Source organism: Sus scrofa, chromosome 18 (assembly GCF_054392235.1).
Source record: "Sus scrofa isolate SSC_HxYL_T2T_F1_AM1 chromosome 18, Sscrofa_HxYL_maternal_Yorkshire_Landrace_v2.0, whole genome shotgun sequence".
NCBI lineage: Eukaryota > Metazoa > Chordata > Mammalia > Artiodactyla > Suidae > Sus > Sus scrofa.
In genome coordinates, this window is record NC_139400.1 from 18,978,252 (window position 1) to 19,001,988 (window position 23,737).

Consider the following 23,737-nt stretch of genomic DNA (forward strand, 5'->3'; position numbering starts at 1 on the left):
CAGATCCTTAACCCTCTGAGCCTGGCCGGGGATCGAACCCGCGTCCTCATGGATACTAGTCGGGTTCCTTTCCACTGCACCACAAGGGGCACTTCTAGACTTAACCATTCTTATTTCTTTATTGAATAGGGGAAAAGTATGTTCCTGCTTGTCAATTCCAGATTTTTTTTTTCCGTTCAGCATTAATTACTTCAGGGAGAGACTGTACTTTTTACACACATAGAAACTGCTCGTTTTTAGCTTTTTGGATTATTTCAGTTGATTTATCACTCCTTTCATATATTCATTTTGCAGCAGGTCTTCTTTGAGTGCTTACTGTGTGCTGGGTACTGTGTTTGATACTCGGATGAAGCAGAGGTGTTTTTTTTTTTTTAGAAATTCTTCCATGAGTCACACATATAAGACAAGAATAGCCTATGGTATAAGTTTTATAGGTGACTGAACCTGCCCCATTCCAACACCATACTTAAAAATGTCTTCATTTTTCTGGAAAGAAATCTAACAGGAACACAGCAGAGCACCCGCTGCCTTCTGACACGGAGTCGAGGACAAAAGGGGAGTGGCTCTGACATTTAATGAGCACCTGCTAGAGCCCAGGTGCCTACATTTAATCCTCATGACAACCGTTATTGTGCCCATTTAATAGATGAGAAAACCGAGTTTCTGGAGGCCAACTGCCAAGTGTCACAGGATTTGGAAATAGAGCTGCCGGGGCTGGAGCAGAGCGCAGAATGTCCAAGTGCATGTTCCTTGCACCAAAGGTGCTCTCTCCCGAGCTGAGCGCCCCTGATCCCTCAGAGTTGTCATTCTGAAGCGATGAAATGTGTCCACCCACAGAGGTGCACGTGTGTATCCTGTGTCGATGTGTCCTTCTCTCTGCTTCAAGGTAAAAGGCACCCGTTGTCTACATTCACGGAGTTCTTAACATAGTAACTAGAGCCACCGTTTATTAAGTGCCTATCATGTGCCAGAAACTCGACCTACGTTATCTCCTTGCTGCGCAGCTCCCGTAGCCGGGAGTTATCCCGTTTTATAGCCGAGGAAACGGGCTCAAGGCGGTTCAGAAGGCCGCCCGGGATGCTACAACCCCCAGGCGATAGAGCCCAGCGTTTCCGTCTCGCCGGCTGTGCTCTGGTCCTCCCAGGGTGTGGCCCATCTCCTGTCACTGCTGCCACCTCCTCCCCACCATCCAGAGTGGTGTCCTCCTCTGTTCAGGACCGCAACCAGACGTGTTCAAGGTCCTGAAAAAATCCTGGCGCAGAAGCCAAAGGACCTGGACTCTGGCCTCAAGGCCGGACATGTGACCTTGAGCTAGTCATTAACTCCTGGAATTTCAGAATCATTAAAAAAAAAAAAGAAAGGAAGAAAGAAAAAGCCCTGCTTCCTGCTTCCCTGCCTGGGCCTTGGTCACACGTGTCAGAGAGCTCTGTAAGCTCCCTCTGCATGATGTGTAGACTCATGTTTGGTACGGATGCACACAGCATTTTTTTTTTTTTAATGCGTATGGACATACTTGTGATTAATGTATTGAAGAACATGGCTTGGCTGCCATTGCTTTTTGGCATTTTGTGTTTTCTCAGTTGGAAGATAATGAAGATGCAATTACTGTCATGTGATTCTTTCCGCCCCCTGCCCTCCCACTCTCCCTAATGTCTGGGCCACAGCCCCCACCGTGGAGAGCCCAGCCGCCCTGCACCCCTTAGCAGGCTTGCTGTGCGTGTCCAGGATGTGGAAACAGTGCAGGGGGCCCCTGAGCCAGGCCCAGGGCTCTGCCCTCACTCAGGGGTGTTTGTGTGAGGCAGGCTCTTAGGGAGGGCCTGCCGGCCTCTCCTTGCCGCCTGCACGAGCCTTGTGCGTGGGCTCCAGGACACCTGTCTAGGGCGCTCAAAGGCCTTTTTGAGTTTACTTCCAGGTTCTGGATTTTATTCTAGGTTGTTGTTGATGCCAAATAAATAAGCTTCAGGTGTTACTAAATTTATACCACTTGCCCTGGGAACTGTATCTAGTCAGTTGTGATGGAGCGTGGTGGAGGATGGTGTGAGAAGAAGAATGTATTTATGTGTGTGTGTGACGGGGTCACTTTGCTATACAGTAGAAAATTGACAGAACACTGTAAACCAACTATAATGGAAAAAATAAAAATCATTAAAAAAAAGAAAAAGAGAAAAAAATTACACATCTCTACTAACAAAAAAATACTGGGAGTTCACATTGTAGCTCAGCAGTAACGAACCCAACTAGTATCCATGAGGACTCAGGTTCGATCCCTGGCCTTGCTCAGAGGGTTCAGGATCCAATGCTGCTGTGGCTGTGGTGTAGGCCAGCAGCTGTAGCTCCAATTCAACCCCTAGCCTGGGAACTTCCATATGTTGCAGGTGTAGCCCCCAAAAGCCAAAAAATTTAAAATTTTAAAAATAAATACAAAGAAAAAACTGTCTCAGATATTATGTAGTTAGGAATTGCACCGGCGTGGCATTTCTCTGAGCACTAGTTTGTTTTTTTTTAATTTAGATATGCATGTTGATATATTAAATACCTTTCCCTTTTCCTAAGTTTTACTTTTGAATAAAGGATTCTCTTAAAGCTTCTCTTTTCACACAACCTGGATATGATGGATTCAGCAACTTCTCTGAAAAGAGAATGGAAGTAAGTGTACTACATGGTGTATTTCTATTCCAAAGAGGATCTGAATTTGCTTTATAGGACACAGGTCTTAATTTAGTGTTTGTTTGTAATATATAAATGTAAGTGTGTGCTTTACAGAGCACGACCACGTATACAGTTTCGTTTAATCATCAGATCAGCTCCGTTTCCTCCCCACTTACACCCGTGGAAGCTGAGACCAGCCTGGACCCGGGACACAGAGCCAGGCCCAGCCAGCTCCCCCGACACCAGGCTTTCATTTTAGTCCAGCTTCAAGGCATCTACTGTATTCCATGTGATGATGCCAGGTCAGAATTTTTTTTTTTTTTTTTTTTTTTTTGTATTTTGTCTTTTTTTGTTGTTGTTGTTGTTGCTATTTCTTGGGCCGCTCCCGCGGCATATGGAGGTTCCCAGGCTAGGGGTCGAATCGGAGCTGTAGCCACCGGCCTACGCCAGAGCCACAGCAACGCGGGATCCGAGCCGCGTCTGCAACTTACACCACAGCTCACGGCAACGCCGGATCGTTAACCCACTGAGCAAGGGCAGGGACCGAACCCGCAACCTCATGGTTCCTGGTCGGATTCGTTAACCACTGCGCCACGATGGGAACTCCTTTTTTTTTTTGTCTTTTGTCCCAGGTCAGAATTTAAATGCTTCCAAGGGACCTAGTACTCTTAGGGGCGTAAAACAAAACCTCAAAAGAGCAAGCCCCTGTTACACTGGATATCTAGGATGTTGTCTTGCTGTATAAGAAGAGAACAGTGGGTTTGTTGGCACACCCTCCACAGACGCGGACACTGGAGTTTGCTGCTGCTGAGGGCGAAGGGCTGGCTCCTCCCGCGGCCGAGGGCCCAGCAGCTGCCGTGTTCTCGGAGGCTCCATCAGCAGCAGCCCTGCCAGATAGTCATGTGGTAGAAACTCTCGACTTAGGGACGCGGAAACAAGGCTCTACAGCTGACCCCACGCATAGCTGGTCCTGGACGGTGATAACGGGGAAGGTTTCCCTTTATCCAAAGAGAGCCTTTCCCACAGAATCCCAGCACCGTGGTGCCAAAAGCCATCTTGACAGTCTTCTCTTCCCACCTCCTTCAGCGCAGGTCCCGTTCCGCACATTCGGGTCCAACACATACTGGTTTAGGGTGGAGAGAGGTGACCAGGAGCTGGGGAGAAGTGGCCTAAGCACCTGCTGGCGGAGTCTGGCCGGGTTCAGACCCCTGGTTGGAGGCCCCACCCCCACCCCGCATGTGTGCCCAAGGGACCAGATGGAGGACCACGGCCCGGCTCCCTTGATGCCGTGCCTGGTGCTTGTGACACTAAACCCAGGCAGGTGTTTTTGCGTTGATGGGGTCCCTTTTCCTTCCATGGGCCAGCAAGTCCCTTGTCCTGCTCCAGAGGCCTGCCGAGCGCAGGTCCTTCCCAAGCACTAGCCCTGCTGTCCTTTTAAATCTGTTGTCTCTGCTGCTCCCTGTCCTCGGGTCCCTGACACTGGGCCCCCATGTGCTCTGGGCCCCGTACCGCCTCTGTCCATGACCCCGCAGGGGTCTGTGTCTCTCAGGGTTACTGACTCATTTCTCCTGACTCTTTCCTCCTCCTCCTCCTCCTCCTTCTCCTGTTTTTCTCATTTTGAGTTAGGTATCTCTAGACCCCACTTAGTCTCTAGCAACATTCAAGTTGTAAGTTTGGAGTTCTGAGCCACATGGTTAAATGTGAGCTCAGGCCTTACCCTCGAACCAGCAGGAAGCTGCAAACAGGCAGGGATGGGCAGGTTTGCACAAGAAGAACTCCAGTCTGGGCTCATCAGATGGGAAGTATTTCTGAACAGCTCCCCTGTAGCAGGCAGAGTCCCCAGTAGCTTCAGCAGTTTAGCTCATCCGTATAAATGACATTTATGAAAATAATTTGGGGCTGTTTCGTAGGAAATACTTATTTTCATTCCCAGTTGAACAGCAAGTTGCTTCTTTCTTGTAAGAGAATATGTAACCTAAAGGGCTTCTGGGTGATGCGCTTGTATTGGCTAAAGCATAATGGTGAGAACTTCAAGAGAAACGTCACCATGGTGACGGAATTAGGCGGCACCAAGACCTCCACAAGGTGTGACCACTTCTCTTACATTGCGTGTCCCCACCCTGCTAAGTTTTCCTCCACAGCCCAGCAGGCCTCCCCGGCAGCAAGTCCATTATTTCCCCAGCTCTCAGGAGGAGCCCGCGTGGTCCGTGGCTGCATTTACACCCCAGGCAAATTTGGCGCGCCACAGACATCACCGAGCTGTAACAGGATTAATCTTTGGCTGTTGCTCCGGGTCACTAACTGGTAGTCATGTTTTCACTTTGAGAATTTCTCTGCATGTGCCTTGTTTGTTGTTGTTGTTGTTGTTGTTTGGTTGTTTTAGGACCATACCTGCAGCATATGGAAGTTCCCAGGCTAAGGGTTAAATCGTAGCTACAGCTGTCAGCCTACACCAAATGGAGTTTTTTAAATGGAGTTAAACGTGAGTTTCTCTCTGGTCATTCTTTTTTTTTTTTTTTTTGTCTTTTTGCTATTTCTTGGGCCGCTCTCACGGCATGTGGAGATTCCCAGGCTAGGGGTCCAGTCGGAGCTATAGCCACTGGCCTACACCAGAGCCACAGCAACGCGGGATCCGAGCCGCGTCTGCAACCTACACCACAGCTCACGGCAACGCCGGATCGTTAACCCACTGAGCAAGGGCAGGGACCGAACCCGCAACCTCATGGTTCCTAGTCGGATTTGTTAACCACTGCGCCATGACAGGAACTCCTCTCTGGTCATTCTTGACACTCACCAGGTTGCCAGCCCCCAACCTGAACCACATGGAGAGCAGCCCAGCCCCGGAGGGTCCAGAGAAGACAACCCTTAAAGTTCCCCAGCCTCCAACCGCAGCCTTCATTCAAAAGTACAAATATTGCCTGTTACGGTCTTGAAATGCTACTACATCAGTGATATGAATTGTTGAAAAATGTTTAAAACACGTTTAAGGTGTTTACACATGTAACACGTTTAAAAATAATCTTGGTACACCCATGTTCACAGAAGCATAATTCACATTAGCCGAAAGGCAGGAGCAACCCAGTGGCCACTGATGGATGAATAGTCAAACAAAATGGGATATATGCAAACAATGGAATATTATTCAGCCTTAAAAAGGAAAGAAATTTTGACAGATGCTACAACATGGATGAATCTTGAGGACATTACGCTAAGTGTCATCAGCCAGTCACAGAGGGACGAATATTTATGATTCCTCTTATCTGAGCTACTTAGAGTAGTCACATTTATAGAGACAGAAGGAATGGTGGTTTCCAGGGACAGGAAAGAGAGGATGTTATTATTTCATGGGTACAGAGTTTCAGTTTTGCAAGATGAAAAGAATTCTGTAAATGGATGGTGTTGGGGATGGCACAGTGTGACTGTACTTACTGTCACTGTACAGTAAAAAAAAATACATATGTAGATGTTTGTGTGTGTGTACATACATACATAGCTCTCCTCAAATTCAGAGCCTAGTAAATATTTCACAACCATTCTCGAAAGCATCTGCAGCCTTCAGAGTCACAAGAGGGAAAAAAAAATCTGTGTGTCTTTGTAATAAATAGATGATGGATCTATCAGGATAGGATTGTAAAAGATATTGTACCTTCTGTCTTGATGTGTCCATCTGTCTGTCTGTGTCTGTTTATCTCTGTCTTTCTTTCTTGGGTCTCTTGCTCTGGCTGCCGTGTTGTGAGCAGCTCAGTGGAGGCCCACGTGGAAAGAAACCGAGGCCTCCAGCCAAACAGCCAGAGAGCAAGTGAGACTGCCTGCCGGTGGCCATGTAGGCGAGCTGAAAAGCAGAACGTCCTTTGTTTTGTTTTGTTTTGTTTTGTTTTTTTTAGGGCCGCACCTGCGGCGTATGAAAGTTCCAGGCTAGGGGTCAAATCAGAGCTGCAGCTGCCGGCGTACACCACAGCCACAGCACCACCAGATCTGAGCCGCGTTTGCAACCCACACCACAGCCACAGCAGCGCCAGATGCGAGCCGCATCCATGACCTATGCCGCAGCTTGCAGCAATGCCAAGTCCTTCACCTTCGGAGTGAGGCCAGGGATCGAACCCACATCCTCATGGCTGCTAGTCGGGTTCTTAACTCACTAAGTCACAATAGGAACTCCAGAAGTAGATCATCCTAATTGCAGCCTCATGAGAGAGCCTGAACCAGAGCACATAGCTAAAGCGCTACTCAGCAGTGAGATGAGTGTCATTTCAAGCCACTGAGTTTTGCGGTGATTTGTCCCCTGCAGCGGATAGCTGGTGCATCTTACAGTATTTTTATGTGTGTGGCATCCATGTATGTACAGAACATGGGAGCTCTATGTGGTCATCGTCATCCAAACTCTTGCGTTTGAAGCCAGGCCCCCCGGGGAATGCTTAATATCCCACAGACACAGAGGCGTTCTTCATTCATTAGCGAGCGACGGGATGATGGGTTCGCGGTGAACCTGCCTCATCGCTATGGAGGGAGGCGCGTTCTCCCTCTCCCACCAGACTGCCTTGTCGGCTGCGGTGATGCTCCCGGAGGACTGGGCCTCTCCTTGCCACCCATTCCCCCTCTGGGGCCTCTGCTGTCCCGCAGATACAGACAAGGCACAGGCGCCAGGGGCGAGGAGGGTTTTCAGAAAGCACTCAGCTCAGAGTGGAGCGCCGGCCTGCCGGTTGGGTGACTCCTGGTGGCCGTGGTCTGGCCCACTTCTGCCGCCTCCGCCAAAAGGAGGAGGCCCGTAGGCTCTTGGTGCAGCGCTTGGGGAGGCTCGCTCTTGACCCTGATCCTGAGATGTACCACTGGGTACATCGGCCTCAGAGTAGCCGGGCACAGAGCGCTTGGTGTGTGCGAGCCAGGTGCCGCTTGCAGGGGAGCACAGAGGGGCAGCGCCTCGTTTCTGCTCTCGAGGACTGGTCGTTCCTGTGGGGGTCAAGGTCATGCATTACTGCTCTGCCCACCAGAAGGACCCAGAGGAGGGTGGGTGCTGAGGGGGAGCTGCCCATTGGAGGTGGCAGCCCAGCTGGGCCCTTCAGGATGGAGGATCACCACCTGCCTCCTGGGGGCGCATATGGACTCCTTCGTTCTGACCCCTCACTGCACATACGTGCTTACAGATCTGGCTGCTGCTACTCAGTATGAGTGTTTGGCGGAAACTCATCTAGAGATGGGCATTATTCCGTGTCTTTAGTGCCCTGCACAGTGCTTGACTCACTGTAGGCCTCGGGATGCTTTATGAATGAGTGACTCGGTCAATCAAGCCGTGAATGAGCGAGCCAAGGTACATGGCGAGACTGGACAGGTAACTTGGACTGAGCTTTAAGGGCCAGGGATGCCATGAACATTGAGCTAATAATTAGCAGTAAGGGGTGTTTTCTTTCTAGGGTGGAAGCAGTGCCTGAATCAGCACCAAGGAAAGGTGGAAGCGGGGGCAGTGGCCATGTCAGTGTGTTAGCCTGAGCCCCAGCCTCACCCAGGGTCTGTACCAAAAGTGGCCCCAGCCGTGTGCCAGGAGCAGAGGTGGCAAATTAAGGCAAGGCACAGACCTGAAGGATGCTGTTGTGATTCCCGGGCTAGAAAGAGCAGAGCCCACTCAGGCCAAACCAGTGTGGTCTGGGGCAGCTCCCAGGCCAGGGAGAGGCTGTCTTCAGGCGAGGCTTCAGGTCACCCGACAAAGAAATTCGGGGACATTCTGACTTGGAGAACTTGAGGCCGCCGGCTCTCAGGAGCAGCAGGTGCTGCAGAGAAGTCTACCTGGCCAGTGGGGAGTTCAGGCTGCATTCTGAGGCTTTCCTTAAGAGAACCAGGACTTGTCATGTGCTTCCTGGTGGTGGTTGCAGCACCCTAATTTTCATGAAGAGCAAACGGAGCTTAATTTGGAGTCACAGAAAATGTGTCTTTTTTCTTATGTGGCATTTAGCAGCCATGGGAGTAATTTTTCGTGGTCACCTCCTGATTGTCCTCGCTGATGGGAGGGTGGGCGGAGCTTCGGGGCTAATGTGTAAAACAGCAGGTGATCCGCCGGTGGCCCTGGGGTGGATTTGTGCTTCTGTTTATAGAAGTGCCTATTCTGAAAATTCACCACAGAATTTCGAAATCAACTTTTAATGAGGACAATTCAGAAGCGCCTGAAAAGCAGGGTCTCTTCCCCCCCTTGTCCTCCCCCTCCACCCCCATCCTGTCCCGAGTCCTCCTGTGGGGTGACAGCCTCATCCATTACAGAGCAAGCCAAGGAGGAGACGGATTAAAAGCCAAAGGCAGAGAAAACTTCAGAAGTTCATTTTTCTAGGTGGTGGATGTGATGCAGCTGTGAAGACACTGACCCGATTAAAAGTTCAGAGGGCTGCATATAATGGCCTCTCCTGTACGTTTATATTAGGAAAAGTGTGTTACCAGCTCCCCCAAAGTGCAGAGTCTCCCCGAAGTAGAGGTCGAAGAGTGGCTTTTTCAGATCATGAGTCAACATCAGCCAAGAGGGATGAATCACGATCTTCTTGGGAGATTCGCGGGCAGGCACACTGGGCTGGGGGATGCTGCGCACTGCAGTGGCCCTGGGTCCTTGTGACAGACGGGAGACACAGCCTCAGAAGGACAGGCAGAGCCACCATCAAGCTGTCCTCCGAGCTTTATCTCGGGCTGTGTTCTGAAAGGGGGCAGGGGGCGGCAGGGCGGTGCTCTCCTGTGCTGGTGAGGAAGTTCAGAAAGTGTGTTTGAACATACACATGCCCAGGCAGGAGAAAGATTCTGTCTTCCCAATGCTCTTGTCCCATCTGAATGTGAAGTTAAAAGTGATTGGCTGCAGGAGTTCCCATCCTGGCTCAGCAGTAACGAACCCCACTAGGATCCATGAGGACTTGGGTTCCATCCTCAGGCTCACTCAGTGGGTTAAGGATCCGACATTGCCATGAGCTGTGGTATAGATCACAGGTGCGGCTTGGATCCAGTGTTGCTGTGGCTGTGGTGTAGGCTAGCAGCTGCAGCTTTAATTCAACCCCTAGCCTGGGAACTTCCCTGTGCCCTGGATGTGGCCCTAAAAAGACCAAAAAAAAAAAAAGACTGGGAGTTCCCTTCGTGCCTCAGTGGAAATGAATCTGACTAGGATCCACGAGGACACAGGTTTGACCTCTGGCCTCGCTCAGTGGGTTAAGGATCTGGTGTTTCTGGGGTGTAAATCAGATTCCTGGTGGGAAGGAGGCCTCGTGGAGGTGAGTCCTCAGGAAGCCAGCTGGATCCAATTAGAAACAGACCTGGGGCCGAGGGGACCTGCCCCAGAGTGGTTTGCAAATGCTAGATATAGGCTAAGTTCCTCTTAAAGTCTTGGGGTGGGGGCAGGGAGGGGCATTTTCCGGAGATCAGTTTGCCTTAGAAAATTCCTGGTTCACCCTCGCTTTCCAGCCTTCACCCCCATACATACCCTCCCTTGGCATCATCTGGGGAAAGCTCTTCCTCCAGGGTTCTGGCTTTGGGGGCCGATAGACACTAAGGTCCGCGTCAAAATGATTCTTGATAAAGGCATCCTAGGTGTTAAAAGTTTCTTTTAAGAGGGATGTTCTACTTCTGAGAGCTTAGAGAACAAATGGCATTTCATGCAGAGCCTTTTACCAGTCATGGTGTGAGTGTCTTTAGGCCTTTTTTTTTTTTTGGCTCTGCAGCAGCCAGCTAACAAAGTGTGTTCCTGAGATGAGCTGACAAGGGTGCAGAAATGAAGAAATAAACAAAAAGCCATGTTAATTTCAAGCTTCAGTAGGAATACAAAAAGAAATATTCACATTTGCTGAATGACAAATAATGAAAACGGCTGGGAATGTTTAACGCTTCTAGCGAGGTTTTGTAAGCACCCCTGGAATTTTCTCCCGGTCCAGTATAGCGCATTTATAACCGGCAGGGCCCCTGTGACGGCGTTTTGATAGGAGGTCTAATTTAAAGAGGGGTCCGTCCCAGCACTCGGCGTCCCTCATAGGATTCCCAGCCCAGCCCGTGTGCACCTCCCTCGTCTACCCCGGAGCAGTGGCATCGCCTTGGTGTGATCTTGCCAAGTGCTGCTCTGCAAAGTACGTCGCCGCGCCCAGGAAGGACGGTCGCAGGGCTGTTGTTTTGTTATCATTGTCGTTCGATATATGTAAAGAAACACGTAGATGAGCCTCCAGCTCCTACTCATTTCCTGTTTGGTTTTCAGTCATGTTCTCTATGAATCTGTCCCCTCACCGTAACAAAGTATGTTACACATTGAGACATCGCAAAGCTCGAAAATGTCGTGACTGTGTCGGACAGACCTAAGGCACTGATGGTTTCAATGTGCTTTAATTCGCTTGAGCCATTTCAAGAATTGGTAGTTTTTTCAGTACCCACTGCATATGAGGGGCCTTGGTGCCTCCTCCGGAGAGGCCTTTATTCCAGGGTGTCGATAGCGAAGCAAGAGGTGTTTCGTTGTAGAGAGAAGGTGCCAAGTCAGAGGCAGGGCTCCTTTCTCCTGCTGAATTCTCTTCACCCACCTGTCAGCCCAGTAGACACAAGCTCACACACGAGACTGGCCTTTCACTTTGCATACCCAGCACTGAGCACCCACCGGCGGCCGACAGGTGTCCCCGCCATGTCCATGGCCAGGTGTCCATGGCTACTTCTTTCTGCACCGTGTTGGCCGAGGTGAGTTGCAGCATGTGGCCTGAAAGCCAAAAATATTTCTTATGTGTCCCTTTACAGGGGGCTGCCAGCCTCTACCCAGAGGAACGAGCAGGGATGAGTACGGTTACGACAGGACCATTAGGAACGGTGACAGCCTGTGCTTGGTTCCCTGAGCACGCGACTGACCTGATGGACCTGTGGGTCGGGAACGTTACCAGGGAGTGGTTCATGGTGGAGAAGGAACTGAGTGTAGGAAAGGCACTGGGGAGCTTAGTCCACACACCTGTTGAAGCATCAGGGCGGGAAGTACATGGTTTTGAGTCTCAGCTGAGAGGTGGCTTGGCACACTTTATCCCTGGACTAGAAACCCTTACCCCCAGAGTCCCTTTGTGGCTCAGTGGAAACAAATCTGACTGGCATCCATGAGGACACAGGTTCGTTCCCTGGACTCACTCAAGGGGTTAAAGATCCAGCGTTGCCGTGAGCTCTGGTGTAAGTCACTGACGCGGCTCGGATCTGGCATTGCCATGGCCGTGGCGTAGGCCAGCAGCTACGGCTCTGATTCGACCCTTAGCCTAGGAGCCTCCATATGCCTTGGGTGTGGCCCTCAGAAGACCAAAAAGAAAAATGAAAAAAGAAACCCTTACCCTTCTCGTCTTTCTTAAGAACTCACATCAGCCCCACCCAACCGGCCATACCCTGACTTCTAGTGTTGTTAGTAGGTGGATGGGTGTCCTAGCTCACAACCTGTCTGTGCCCTGAGGCCCAGGACTTCAGCCAGCCACACCTCTGTTAGTGGTTAGCTGGTATTTTTAACATAACTAGTCATCTCTAAATGTTTGGCGATGATACAGTCAGTGAGCAGGGTGTGTTGTTGGAGAAAACATACCCCATCTCGTTCCATAAATTAGTCAGAATCCATCAGGCTAATAATTGTAGGAGCAAACATCTGTCTGTCTGATGCACCAACATCCATCAGATAAAGCAGTTGAACCCCCTTCAGTCATTCAGGTACAATAAGACTAAAATTAGACACAATGTAACTACAGAAAAGATGAGAACATTTAACCCAATGTTAGTTTTAAGACCAATAGAGGCGGATGCTGAGGCGTCTGGATTCCAAGGACGGTGCAGTTGGATGGCTTTTCCAGGGAGGAGCCTGGCTCGGGGGAGGGGAGGGGACCACCCCAGTTCATCGAGCCCCTCCTTCTGGTCTTGACCCTGAGCCCCATCAAGGGTACAGAAAGCATGAGTTGGAGAAACGCAAATCAGGTTTTAGTAATATGCATTAATGACCCAAATCAAGGGAGACTCTGCTACTTAATGAAGTAAGTAATCCATTCTGGGAACCGACTTTGAAAACAAAAGACTAATTGATTACTGTGATCACCGCGTCCATTTTTCTTCCTTTCTGGCGAAGCCGTCTTTGGTCCGTGCCAGGTTTGAGACCTGGGGCCAGACGGGTTCCTTGTCTGCAGTGTGTCTTTTCCCATCTGCACACGGCTTGCCTGGTTCCCTTGTCTGTGCTCTCGCTGCTCCATTAGCCACACACACAGGCCCTCCCTCTGAGGCTTCCCCTCTGAAGCCCTGCTTGTCCAGGCTCGGCTCACACCGCGCCTCTTGGACGGGTTCAGGCCGTCTTGGCCCTGGTGGAGCTCTCTTTTCTTTAAGTTCCCCACTTTACCTAATCAGTATCCCGCAGTTTCTCGTCTAATTTTCTTGTTGCTTCATATGTGGGATCATGGAAAGGATTAAAAGATGAAAAACAAAAATCTCCGCTCACTTTGCAGAGTGAAATCTGACCTCTCTGAGCTGATAAGCTGCCTTCGGCACAGCCCTGAGGGTCAGAGCGGGGTGTCGGAGGGCTCCTTGTAAACCAGGACGGGCTGCACAAGTCTTGTTATCAGCATGGCTTTTTTTTTTTTTTTTTTTTTTTTTTTTGCTTTTTGGGGCCAGACCCACAGCACATGGACGTTCCCAGGCTAGGGGCCCAATCAGAGCTGCAGCTGCCAGCCTACACCACAGACACACAGTGCGGTATCGGAGCCGCACCTGTGACCTGCGCCACATCTCCTGGCAGCACTGGAGCCTTAACCCTCTGAGCGAGGCCAGGTATTGAGCCTGCATCCTCATGGATACTAGTCAGGTTCACTACCACTGAGCCACAACAGGAGTTCCCAACGGCATCACTATTTTTTTTCTTTTTTTGGCTCGCAACATCTTCGCTTCTCTACTTGGCTTATATTTAAGATCCCCACACCGAAAGTCAGCAAGTTTTTGAACACCCTTAACAAATGGGCTTTACCCAGTGCCAGGTTTGCTGGAAATAAACCTTTTAAAAACAGACTTTCGGAGTTCCCATCATGGCGCAGTGGAAACAAATCCCACTCGGAGCCATGAGGTTTCAGGTTTTCCATCCCTGGCCTCGCTCAGTGGGTTAAGGATCCTGTGTTGCTGTGGCTGTGGTGTAGGCCGGCAGCTGCAGCTCCAAATGAGACCCCTAGCCTGGGAACCTCCGTATGCTGCAGGTAGGCCCTTAAAAAGACAAAAAAGACCAAAAAAAAAAAAAAACAGACTTCTTCAGGGTCCCTCCTGCCCTTGCAGGTATAGAAAGACAGGGAAGCCCCACCTGCAGCCGGGAGAGGGAACTCAGATGCAGACACCGGGCCAGCCCAGCCCTGCCGCCCTCCTCCTTCCCCAGAGCCCTCACCCACGCGGCCCCCGCAGACCCCAGTGCCCAGGGGTTTCCCCCAGCCCTCAGCACCTCCCCCCCCCCCCCCCCCCCCCCGCCGCCCATGTAGTCTTAGGAAAGGAAGCAGCGCTGGGGACTGGCTGTGTACTCAGAAGGCCACCGCCTTCTCCCCTGGGAGGGAGCTGGCAGAATATGAATGAGAGTGAGAGTGCGTCCCCGTCAAGGTCAGGAGCCGCCGCCACTCTCTTCGGGTGCTGCCATCCAACATGCGGGGTTTCTTGCCCACCGACCCTCTTCCCCTGTCCCCACCCCATCTCCCCCACCCCCCTCCCCAGCCCGGTGGGCTCACTCTCTAGGTCTGTCATATCAAAATATCATTGGCCATCCCCCCCCCATAAAAAAAATGTTCTCACCACTGTTTTCAAATCACCACTGTTCTAACCACTGGGACTTTCTGTTCTAGACAGATTTATTGCTGTTAAAATATTTGTCTTAATTGTTGCAGGTGGTAATTTTGCCTTGTTGGCTTTGTTCCAACTTGCCTTGTTTTTTGCAAGGAGGAAACCACGTTAAAAAATACTAAATCATACCATGACCGAGAAGAGTAAAAGTGTAAATTCTGTATAAATAGAATAGGTATTAAAGAGGAGGCGGTCATGTAGGGGAACGGCCCTCAGTGACTGAATAAATTGTGATTCCGGCTCGATGATCTTGACCCCCAGAATTAATAACTAATTATTAATAAATAATTTTAATACACAAATAATTTAAATTATTAATAAATAAAGTATTGATAAATAATTTTAATAAATAAATAATTAAAATTAATAAATAATTTTGGGGGGGTGGCTGTGCCGGGAGTCCTGGGGCCAGGGATCAGTGCAGACCTAGGCTGCAGAAACGCCAGATCCTTTAACCCACTGTGCTGGGTCGGGGGTTAAACCTGCATCCTGGCCCTTCTGAGAGCCCTCGGATCCCCTTGTGCCACAGAGGGAACTCTAATGACAGTGTTACTTTTAATTTTAAAGTCCTTATACTCTTAAGATTTGAACTGACCTTTTTGTGGTAGTTGTTGGTATGACATATTTAAAACTGTCCCAATTATTCTTACAAATTTGACTCGACTTCCATATCGAAGATATTTTGTAATTTCATGCTAACCTAAGTAAATGTAATGTATTTTCAAATCACTGAGTCAGTAGGTAATCAGTTCTACTAACATCCCAAGTGTCATATGTGGGAGTTCCTGTCGTAGCACAGCAGAAACGAATCTGACTAGGAACCATGAGGTTGTGGGTTCGATCCCTGGCCTCGCTCAGTGGGTCAAGGATCCGGCGTTGCTGTGAGCTGTGGTGTAGGTCGCAGACATGGCTCGGATCTGGCGTTGTTGTGGCTGTGGTGTAGGCCACCAGCTGTAGCTCTGATCCGACCCCTAGCCTGGGAACCTCCGTATGCCGTGGGTGCATCCCTGAAAAGACAAAAAGACAAAACAACAGCAACAACAAAACCCAAAAAAACCCAAGTGTCATATGTGGTAGAATGTAAATTCCATGAGGGCAGGAATGTTGAGGGATGTGTCTGTTTTACTCATTATATTCTCTCTAGCATCTAAAAAAATGCCCAGTCTGCACTGAGGCCACCAGGTAAATATTGAGTGAATGAATGAGCTAGAGACAAACCATAAGAAATTAATAAATGAAACTCATAAAATCCAGAACAGTATTTTATGCAAAAACGCATATGTGTCATTTTAAACTAGATCCATAAATACAAGCATACTCTGATTCATTGCACTTCACAGGTAGTGCAGTTCTTCCAAACTGAAGCTTGTGAGAACCCCGCATTGTCACATAATGGTTAGCATCTTTTAGCAGTAAAGTACTTTTTAATGAAGATGTATACCTTTAACACACTTACTAGACCACGGTATAATGTAAAAATAACTTTTACATGCCCTGAGAAACCAGAAAGTCTTGTGACTCCCTCTCTTGCGATATTCTGGAAGCAAACCTGCAGTATCTCTGAGGTCTGCCTCTAGGGAACCAATGGGAAGAATTCAGACTCTCTGCCTTGCCATCTGAACTATACCGCTCGATGCCTGGAGCTTGGCAATGCTCATTTCTAATAAACGCCTTGGACTCACTTTGCTACAACTTTACTCACCTCTGCAAGCACCATAAGGGAGGCCAACCCATATTGGCACACAAATCATATAAATAGTTTTTAATCAGCTTTGATTTTCTGATCTACCTTCAGCACTCCTTATAGAGCCTGGCAGACAGAAAGGCGAAGACCAATCACAGCCTTAGAGAAAATGTCACGTTCGCAGCTCTTTTCCTGTCTGTAAACGCAGTTAACCGATGTTGTTTTCTATAAACCTGTCTTGGGTATAATTACTATTTCTTTTAATTATTTTACCTTTTACTGTTATAACCTTCTATTATGTTTGACATGCCAGTTTCACTTCACTGAATTCCAGGTGTAATACTCTGTTTTCAAGTATGATAAAAATATCATAATGTTCTTTCTGTTGCAAATCACTCCCTCGGTGCACTGTTTCAAATTGTGGGTTTGAAGTGTGTTACTTTTCAAATTGTAATCAAGACGAGAAGGTATTTAAACGTGGCTGAAAACAATCTGGTTTGAATATCGAGACTAAGAGGTACAGCCGTGCCCACTCCCTCCGCCGCCGCCGCAGGGGAATGGTCCGTAATGACAGCATGTCACACGTGCCATGTCAGGGTCCAGCATCTTAATCAGGGTGCAGACCTGGGGGACCCTTTCACTTGGGCACCCCTCCGCCAGTTACTTGGGGGGTGGTGTCCGCTTATGCAGGAACGGCTTCTTGTCTGACCTCTGAACCGGTCTCAGCTCAGCCTCTCAAACCCGTCAAGAGAGTTGAAAATGTCTGGAGTTTATCCTATCAGTTCTCACTTGCCAAAGGCCTAAAAGCGCTTGGAGAGTAATTTAAACCAAATCTTTTAGTAGGGCTAGTAAAAAAAATCCATTTCACCTGTTAATTGTGCCGTGTTTTGCTCTGTCTTAGAATCTCCGTAAATAGCAGATGAATATGATGGGCGGGACAAGACGTAAATAAAGCCCAATTATCCTGGTTTAAAATTCAGCCATGGATACGCCTGTGCCTGGCTGTCGTGTTGACCTCATTGCCATATGACTGCCATCAATAGCTCTTTATATTTAATCCATTTCCTCTAAAAGCCGCACTGTGACCCGTTGATAATGTTCCCAGGCTTTTCTCCCCGTCGTAGTTGATGGCAGTTCGCATTATTAAAGTTTCCTTGTGAGATACAATCTATTTGACTGTCCTGGGCCTTAGTGCTTTTCAGCTTTTATCACTTAATTTCTCTGTGACCGGTGGTATTGTTGTCCATGAAACAATTCAGGGGGGACCCAGGAATGCCCCCCCTCCCCAACGCACGCATTTATGTGGGTTTTAGTCATCCCTCTGCTTCATCCCACAAATCTCTTCTAAGACCCTTACTCAAGCGGTAAGTTTGGGAGCACCGTTTATAGACTTGTTTTCTCATTCACAGATGAGTCCTGAGAAGCCGCATTTAGAAGACAGTTTTTAGGATCTTAATCTCAAAGGGAAAATCGGTTTTCCGTGTCACCTCTGTCTTTGCTGATCTGAATTTGGTGTAGCTGCTTCTGTCCCTGCCAGACCCTCAGCGCCTCAAGGCGAGAGAGCATGGCTTCTGTTTATGGTTCATCCTTTTAAATAACTTAAGAGGGGGCTGAGTTACACAGTGACCCGCTGGCCTCAGGGATAGGTTGTGGTCACCTGCAAGGGAGGAGGGCTCTGAGGCCCCTCCAGGAAGGTCACCCCTACCCAAAACCATAAGCCCTCCTTTTATTTATTTTTTATTATTATTATTTTTTAAGAGTTGCACCTGTGGCATATGGACGTTCCCAGGCTAGGGGTCGAACTGGAGCCATAGTTGCCAGCCTACACCACAGCCACAGCACTGTGGGATCCAGGCCACATCTGCGACCTACACTGCAGCTCTCAGCAAAGCCGGATCCGTAACCCACTATGCAAGGCCGGGGATCGAACCTGCGTCCTCATAGATACTATTCGGGTTTGTTACTGCTGAGCCCCAACAGAAACTCCCCTTCGTTTTTTAATGTAGGTGTTAGCTAACGGGATTCATTCACCTACAGGAAGGGGTTTTAAGGCCGCATTCTTGGTCTTGTTTTTGATAAGAAAATTGAATTGGGCCTTCTGTAAATTCCACACCTCACATTAGAAAGCACAGGTCAAGTTGATCCTGCTACCTGAATTCTTCGGTGGTTGAGTATTTTCAGAATATCTTGACCTTCGAAAGGCATTCGGCAGAAGCCAGTCAATGTAAATAGTTACATTTAGAGGAATAAAAGATAGTCAGCCGTCCTTTCTTCACCATTTCCAAGCAGTTGAATTCAACGCTGGATTTTGTCTTAACTCAACAGAACAACTAGGGAGCTCCTGTTGTGGCTCAGCAGGTAACAAATCTGACTAGTATCCATGAGGATGCGGGTTCAATCTCTGGCCCCACTTAGTAGGTTAAGGATCTAGCATTGCTGTGAGCTGTGGTGTAGGCCAGCAGCTGCAGCTCCACTTTGACCCCTAGCCTGGGAACTTCCATATGCCATAGGAGCGGCCCTAAAAAGCAAAAATAAAAAGATATAAATAGAACAGCATATATCCAATCTAATGTACAATTTTTAACACAAGCCAAACAATCCCAGAAAATCTGAATAACATTTGTAATTTTAATCACAAACTCAATGGCATTAAACTCTAATAGAACTGATTGCATTTGTTAATTTCTCCCTGTCAATCTGGAAGACATAAATGCGATAAAGCACATTTATCAGTGAGAGATATCTCAGCAGACACCGGCTTAAATAAAAAGTCCAGTCTGTTTCCCACAACATGTAACATTAATCATACTTACTTGGTTAATAGGAAGTTATCTATTGTTACGTAAGATATTGTTGATTGAAATTGATGTGTATCATATATAAATAAGTGCTCTCTTCCCTCTTACCTAGAAGATAGCCCTGGTAAAATAGAATGTACTCACAGCTCATTGCCTATGAAACCAGATGGTTCTCTGGGTAAAGGAAATTAACCAGTGTGTTGTGTGTATTATACGAACGTACACACCTTTTCCAGGGACTGTAGTTGTTTTTTTAAGAGCTTACCCTTGGTTATTGTTTTCTCTTTATAAAAGCCAACACGTCAGTGCCACTTCTGAAATGGCAGTTGCTATTTTTGGATCCTGCAGCAGTGACTCAGCACAAGAGGTAAATCAAAAATTACAAAATTGAATTTAGAACTATACGTTTGTACAATCCTACTAAAGGTCAGCTTAGCAAATTATAACAGCAGCCGTAAATATTTATATATCCTCTCACCTGATAATCTCACTCCTTAAAATCCCAAGTAATTGGTTTTTTAAAAGGTGTATGCATATATATATATAAAATTATCCAACTATTGTTCCTAAACATTGAATGTCAGAGACAATAAAATCAGCAAATAAGTGAGGAAGAATAAAAGTTTGAAAAATGGAATATTACTAGTGGGATGGACTCTGGATTGTAAGTGTGAAGTGTACAAGAGTAATGATAAACTTCAGGTGACCAAAGAATGCAAAATTGTATGTGGACGATGATGACAACTATATAGAAAATGTTTAGGGAGTTCCTGTCGTGGCGCAGTGGTTAACGAATCCGACCAGGAACCATGAGGTTGTGGGTTCGATCCCTGGACTTGCTCAGTGGGTTGGGAATCCAGCATTGCCGTGAGCTGTGGTGTAGGTTGCAGACGCAGCTCGGATCCCACATTGCTGTGGCTCTGGCGTAGGCTGGTGGCTACAGCTCTGATTGGACCCCTAGCCTGGGAACCTCCATGTGCCGTGGGAGCGGCCCAAGAAATGGCAAAAAGACAAAAAAAAAAAAAAAAAAAAAAAAAAATGTTCAGGAGTTCCCATCGAGCCTCAGTGGAAATGAATCTGAGGAGTATCCATGAGGATGCAGGTTCAATCCCTGGTCTCTCTCAGTGGGTTAAGGATCCGGTGTTGCCATGAGCTGTGGTGTAGGTCGCAGGTGTGGCCTGGATCAGGTGTGGCTGTGGCTGTGGTATAGGCAGGCAGCTGCAGCTCTGATTCGACCCCTAGCCTGGGAACCTCCATATGCAGCAGGTGTGGCTCTAAAAGATTAAAAAAAAAAAAATTAAAGAAAAGCTATTGTGTTAGAGCAAGAATCCAGATTTTTTTTTTTGACAGTTTTTTAAATATGGTTACGAGGTTGTTGAGTACATTTTCTAGCATGTTTTTGTTCCATGGCGTCGAAAGGGTTGGTCAGTGATTACGGTCACATTGCCAAATATAAGGTGTCTCGTGGTGCCACTTAACAAATGACGGCCTCCACTTGTGACATCCTAAAAGAATGACTGCATTTCTAAGAGTCCCTTACCAGCTCCCAGAAAGTCATTTGCCCAGTGGGACAGTTCGTTCTGTGGTATCTTATCTGCCTAGTTACAACCTCAAGGAAGGAGATGGTATTTGCCAGTCCATAAAATGACATTTGGCCACCTGACCTCTGACTTGTAAGAAGTGTCACAGGGTTGCTAATGGTTTTAGGGAGCCTGGGGTTTTCCGTGTTACCGTAGCGACAGAGAGACAGCCCCTCTCGCAAGGTGGCACCTTGGCCCAGCCACTTCGCAAGTCTCAGAAGGCCCCGACTCGACTCGTAGCCGCTGGTTGCAGGTTAAAAATAGACTGACATTCCCACCCCATGCAAAACTGATTTGACTAATACTCTTCTCAGCCTTCTTAATTAAAGGAGGGAACCCAAATAGTAAAATAATTGCCCTTCATATATATTGATAAATTATTTTGAAAAATTGCAGTCTCCAGAATCCTGCTTACCATGTCATCTCTGTCCTTTTCTTGATGTCCTTTTGTTTGTGCCTTACTGCTCGCCTTTGTAGAAATTGGCTTCTGGCTACTAACAGTCACTGCCCGTCAGCAGGGTCTATTGAGCAGGGTCTATTGAGGCATTGCTCTATTGAAAGCACCATTAAGGGGCATCTCCGTGTTTTAAAAAAAAAAAAAAAAAGATCTGCTTACTGACTTATTTGAAAGAGCTTACAGTCTAGTTTGGAAACGGAGTAACTGAAGAATGTTCTCAGTGCTCAAGATGAGCAGATGGCCCTGGTGTCCCAGCCGACGTGACTGTGCATGTAGGAGAAAGTTAAGTACCAGATACAATTCAAGGGGGTGCGTTGGGTGCTGAGGTGAGAATAAAGGGCAGGGGTGGATTTCTGGGAAGTGGGTGAGGGGAAAACAGCTGTGAGTCTGGGATGGATGAGCTGATGAGCGTGGCTGCGTCCGGGAGAGCTGGGTCAGTGCCTGCATAGCTATGGTGTCTGCTGAGAAAATGAGGAAGACGCAGCAAAGGCAGCTATTTTACACAAAAGGAATCTGCTCGGTTTCCTAACCTATCGAGTGTGAGATAAGAAGGGGGAAGGGTAGCCGGGGGAAAGGAATTTGAAGCATTTGGAAACTGTGGTTGTGTCGGTGTTGATGACAGGCTGGGGACAGGGTACCTCTAATAGGACGGAGGAGGGATTCTGAGCTGTTCGTTTGGCGTGTTGTAAATATCCAGTATCAGCAGGCTGTTCATTTGGACAATTAAGGTATCGAATTCAGGAGCAGTCGGGGCCAGAGATTAGATGTGTCTGTCTGGTGCGCTTTGGACGAGCTGGCACGCAGAAGGAAAAAGCCGCGAAAATCAAGGGGAGGATTAAGTCCGTGGCGGAGAGGGGGACAGGGACAGCAGAGAAACAGGCCACGGTGCGGCCTCAGAGCCACTTCAGTGCAGCAGAGACCAGTGGAGGCGACGCGCCGTGACCCCACAGGGAAATCGCAGGCAGAAGCCACGTTGTTAGAAGGAGGGAGAGAGGCTTCAGGGGGAAACAGTTCTTGGAGAATAGTTAACAGAAAGGAGGGCAGGAAAAAAAGCAGATGAGGGGGCAAAGGAAGATGAGGGGTGGGTGCTTAGATGCGAAGAGGGCGGCGATGAAGCAGGTGCCCACCTCCACCCCCGTGGAGCAGCCGCTTGGAGAGAGGCCCAGGCACCACTTCAGCAGGCTTGTGGCCGTTTATGGGCAGAGGGCCATGTACAGAAAAAGTTCCGAGAGCTCTCAAAACAGAGGTGGACTTGAGGGGTCCCGTTACGGCTCAGTGGTTGACGAACCCGACAAGCATCCATGAAGACACAGGTTTGATCCCTGGCCTTGCTCAGTGGGTTAAGGATCCGGTGTTGCCATGAGCTGTGGTGTAGGTCACAGGGGTGGCTCAGACCCCACATTGCTGTGGCTGTGATGTAGACTGGCGGCTGCAGCTTCGATTCGACCCCTAGCCTGGGAGCTTCCATATGCTGCAAGTGCAGCCCTAAAAAGACCAAAAAAAAAAAAAAAAAAAAAAAAGGTGGGCTTGCGAGAAACCAGGAGATCGAGTTTAGGAGGTGTCTGGGCCCGTTGCTTCTTATCAGTGACCCTGTCTCCAGGTTTCCAGGGTTGAGGTGGAAAGCGCTAATCCCTCAAGGTTCAATTTTACCCCAGATTCGGACTGAATTTAGCTCCGACATGGTTTGTGTTTGTCAGTCCGCTTGTTTCTAATGTCTCATGTACCCAGTTTTACCTGAAGCTATCACTTAAAGTTTGTTCCCCAAGGCACATCAATAGCTTTAAAGCTAAATAAAGCCCGTCTCCACCCACAGTTAACTCAGTTAAGCACAGTTAACTCACCTTAGCTGAGGGGTGCTAGCAAGAACCCCAGCAGCCAAGAGCCGAGTGGCTCTTTCTAAAGAGCGTGCAATATAGCCTCCTATCTGACCCCTCAGGCAGTGGAGGAGCCCGTGAGCTGGGTCACACAGCTCCCACGTGGCGGAGCTGTCGCTCGGACCCGGGTCCTGGGGCTGTCCAGCCACACCTTGCTGCTGCCACCTCTGCGGGTGGAAACTCTCTTCTGAGCTAAAAGCAGGGCTCAGCCTGGTGGTCTCCAGTCTAGCCTTCAAGTTGTCAAGGCCATTAGTCATGATGACACGGCTGTAAACATGCAAACAAATATTGTATAAGGAAGGCGGACGTCAGAAAGGACCAGCAGTGATCGGACAAGCTTCCTGAGCAGGGGCCTGGCGGTGCACCTTAAAGATTAGGTAGGACGCAGTTGGACAGAAAGCAGGGCGATTTTAGGGGCTGAGAGAGGTGGAAACAGGACTTCGTGTAGCCAGCAGTGGACAGAAGGGAAGCTGCCTCAGAGTTCCCCTTGTGGCTCAGTGGTAGTGAACCCGACTGGTATCCCTGAGGACACAGGTTCAATCCCTGGCCGCACTCAGTGGGTTAAGGATCCGACATTGGGTGAGCTGTGGTGTAGATCACAGATGCAGCTCAGATCTGATGTTGCAGTGGCTGTGGCACAGGCCAGAGGCTACAGCTCCAATTAAACCCCTAGCTTGGAAACTTCCATATGCCTCGGGTGCAGCCCCAAAAAGACAAAAAAAGGGGTGGAGGCAGCTGCCAGAAATAGAGCCGGGGGTGGGGGGCACAGGTGGGATGATGGAGCCAGATGACAGAGGGACCCCAGAGTCACAGAGAAGACCTGCGCTAGGATGCCAGGCGCGTCTTGAACACAGGGCCACATGAAGAGAGTGGCATTTTAGGAAACTTGGTGTGGC

General features: G+C 48.6%; 1 protein-coding gene and 1 long non-coding RNA gene across 5 annotated transcripts in view; one reads left to right on the forward strand and one right to left on the reverse strand.

Moving 5' to 3' along the window:
- Nucleotides 1-23,737, forward strand: part of HIPK2 (homeodomain interacting protein kinase 2) — a 195,239-nt gene that overhangs the window by 86,501 nt on the left and 85,001 nt on the right. The window lies entirely within an intron of this gene.
- On the reverse strand, nucleotides 15,045-20,261 carry LOC146394908 (uncharacterized). The gene is made up of 2 exons (XR_014833649.1): nucleotides 20,167-20,261; nucleotides 15,045-17,833 (listed from the first exon to the last, which is right to left on the reverse strand). It is a non-coding gene; the product is annotated as an uncharacterized LOC146394908 (long non-coding RNA).